Below are 4084 nucleotides of genomic sequence, written 5' to 3' on the forward strand. Positions count from 1 at the left end.
TTAAGATGTAATTAGCTATAGGGGTTTGCCTCTATGGAGAACTATGAACCCAGGTAAAATAAATCTTATATAATCCTTTTATTAGGTAAGGGAACTTGTCAGCCATACAAAAAAGATTTCGTAAATCAAATGAATGTCATAAATTGTTTGGTTTATATAATCAAGTCTGTTGTCAAGTGATATGCTTAGCTTTCAAAGTGATATATCACTTGTAGTATTGCGCTCGGTTACTTAAACTATTAAATATATGAGATCATTTGGTCTCATCATTTTTAAAACTAAAACAATATTTTTTAAATCAAAATTACATATACATATACATTAAAAAAATACTTTTCAAATTTTCGGCCGATAGTAACTATCTTGTTTATTGAACCTTAAACTATGAAAAAATTTAAAGGAGAAAGATAAATATTAAAATAATGGTTCAACAACTTCTCCTATAGCAATTAGTCCTTCAACAAGCTCTAGTCTCGAAAGTGGGTATTCCTACTCACAACCAGTTTAAAAGTCTAAAATGGGATAAAAGGGATAGCTCTTCCAAAAATATTAAGTAATTATTTCTAGTCTCAATAACATATTGCCCCTATTATTGAGAAGAAGAAACTTAAGATTGTCTATTAGAGTGCAAATGATCTTGAAAGTTACATTAATGAAGAGAATGTATAAAAATCTTATTATGATTGAGATCTACAAGGTTATAATCAAGAAGCTATAATTTGTTATAGTAGCCAAAATCCATCCCAACTAAGTATTGTGCGGTGAACATTGAGACATGACACTTGGATTAAGTGTCAATTTGTCCTAAAATAGTCCTCATAGAAGAATAAGCTGATCTAGAGGTTATGGTCTAGAGAATAAGAAAGTTTTATTAAAAAGAATGAGAGATGTGACATCTAATTTGTGCTTTCAATGATTTGTCATTGATAAAATCATGCAGGATGGCTTCAAAAGAAGATTGTCCCAGTTAATGAATCTCAAAATGCTAATACATTGGACAGAAATCTAAGGAATCCTATCACTAGGAAGCTTTAATCATTTCGCTAGAGGGGTTATCGAATTACCATTAGTAGAATATGATTTTGTTCATTTCTTGCTCCCTAATGATGATATAAAGTTAAAATATCTTTAATTCTCATTAATGGGTGGATTATCAAATTCAAGCTGACCGAGCAAACTTTTTGCAAAATGATCATCAAATCCATTCAATATAAAATTTATGATAATTCATTATATTCCATCACAATTTTCTGTAAGTCAAGAAAATCTTTGAATACTTCGAGTGAGAGGGTTAATCTTGTTATTGAGAAGACTGTTCATTCATCATCAAAGAGTTGGTAGAAAATTTGAATCTAACTTGAAGGTTATTATCATCAAGAAGGCATACATAACGGTGCCTGCTAACTCGTCGACCTATGTAGTCAGCAACCGATGTCATTAACCTGTGATAAATATTTAAGGAGGCCTTATACGAAGCAATTTAGATAAGGTTGTTCTTAAAAACTAACAAAATAATAATAATAAATAAATAAATAATATGCTCTGTTCTAGTATATGTTTAATATTTTGTTAAAAAAATCTCTTGTGATATAAGTATGTATTTTCAAGCTTCATAAGAATCCCCTCAATAGAACAAGAAGTTTTTTTATTATATTTGGATTGATATTGTGCCTCAAATTGAGATCTTTAAATTCCATTATTTCTTGCTAGAGGTGTTTCTTTGTAAGTGAGGAGGCCTTTTTCATACATCTTGATCCTCATCGTGCCTTCAACCAAGATCCTCAAATGTTACTATTTACTTCTAGATGCTTACTTCTATACAGCAGAGGAGTCTTTCTCATTTCATTTGGGTTATAAGAAGTTATGAGCCAAGATTTTGGTGAAATCATCCTATTGTTGATCAAGATTGGTAATCACTCAGGTTGACACTATGCCTAAAGTAGAGATCCCCGAGTTCCTCAAATTTTAAGTCATTAATCTCTTGGGTTGACATCATGCTAAACATTAAGATTCAAATATATCTCCTAATTATTAACATTATTCTACTGTCAAGTAAGATTGATTTCAAGATTGATTTCAAGCTAACGGCTAAGATCAATGATCGCCTTGATCAGAATTTGCTTCATCATATAGGGGCCCCTACTTTTGAGACATGATCAAGTTCAAAATTGATATCATATTCCATTTTTTTTAACATCATAATAATGCCCAAGATTCTCAAGAATTAGGCTTGACACCATGCTTGCGGCTAAGATCCCCAAGTATTCGGGTTGACATCAAGCCAAAACTTGAGATTCCTAAATATATTGAGTATTATATTTACATCATTATCAAACAAATAGTTCACACTATTAGGGTGACATCATGCTTCATGCCAAGTTTTACAAATGAATGTTCAAAATGTCAATATTAAAGCTACATTCAATTGGCTAAAGGAAGCACAATCAGTTTCTAAGAAGATGCATAAGACATTTTCAAATGTTATAGGCATGTCTCTAAAATCACCAAGATTTTGAATGTTGGGCAAGAAAATTTATCAAAATCTATAAGCTTTAGCCAATTTAGTTGGAGAAGCATAAATCTTCTTTTGTTTAAGTTTAGAGCTAGAATAGTGTTTGAACTTAATAAGTTGAAATATGGTCGAGTTGTTGGCTTCTCTCTTCACTCAATAAGCCAATGCCATAATAAAGAGTTGTTTGTCAGTCTAAAAATGACAAAAGTACGAGTCTTTTTGTGGCTTATGTTTAGGAGTTAAATGGATGTCAAACTCAACAAACTAAGAAATGGCTAACCATTTAGTTTTTCTCTTCACTCAAAAAGCCAATGCCATCATAAAGATACCCATTGTTCAATTTAATGATGATAAAAGCATAAATCTATCTACCACTTAAGTCTTGGTATTGAACTGAGGCTAGATTCGACATGCCAATATATGGATGAGTTGTTGGCTTCTCTCTTTACTCTTTAACCAATGTCATAGTAAAGAGTTCTATTTTGTTAGTCTAATGATGAAAAGATTGTAAATCCACCCACAACCTAAATGATGCACGATTATAAATTGGGCTATGTCGATCTGTCCAAAACATCAAATTTTCCTAAAAGGGCTCGTACCTGGTTAAATGAAATGAATAAAATGATAAAAAAAAGGATTGTCATGCAATATATATGATTCAGACATATTACCTTAATCATCGTCGAAGTTACTTAAATGAGCTCTATTTACAAAATGGGTGTTTGAAAGATAAAAAATAACTAAAATTGAAGTCCATAATGATAGGGTCATGTAAGGGAAAAAGTGATACACCGGATGGAAGAGGAGAGAAAAAAAAATTGTCTCCGAGAAAAAGTGATACACCGTATCCGTTGTCCAGATCTTGCATCCGGAGGCAATATCTTTTTCCATGTATGGAGTCAAATCAAATGCAAATCAAGAGAACACATTCACGAGCTGCGAGAAATGAAGAAGCAACTACGTAAAAATTGAACCAATATAAGAAAAATTGAATAACTCCAAGCCGTCAAGCCTATGACCCTTACCCCATGTTTTACAGGAATACCTCTCTAAACTAAACCCTCTCTCAATGTAAATAGCTCATAATTGCTTTTAACCTTCTTTAACCATCCAACTTTCATGATCTTTACCAGTCTTACCATCTCTTAATTGGATGTAACAAAATTTGGTTAGTTATTTCTTAAATTCATCTATTTTTCTATCTTTCTCTTATAATTGTCAAGTCTAGCATGTCTTGACAGGCTTCATGGAATTTAATGTCAGGAAGGATTAGTGGGAGATAGATCTAATGTTATAAAGGATTTATGAATCCGACCAAAAGTAGGAGCAGGATGGTAGGACACTGATCCAATCAAATAAACTTTTAATTATGAAAATCAACTGTTGTTGTTGGAATATTAACACTTGGCTCGTTTTAGTCAAGAAGCAAGTGAGCTGCTCCACATGAAGAGATTTGTGCAGGATATGCAATTTGGCCATGCATGGTCTTGTCTTGTCTCACATGTCGGCGACTTCTAATTGACTTAATTAATTTCAAATTGATTTCAGTTGAATTTAAGTCAAATTTTAATA

Source organism: Phalaenopsis equestris, unplaced genomic scaffold, assembly GCF_001263595.1.
Source record: "Phalaenopsis equestris unplaced genomic scaffold, ASM126359v1 Scaffold000114, whole genome shotgun sequence".
In the NCBI taxonomy this organism is placed as follows: Eukaryota; Viridiplantae; Streptophyta; class Magnoliopsida; order Asparagales; family Orchidaceae; genus Phalaenopsis; species Phalaenopsis equestris.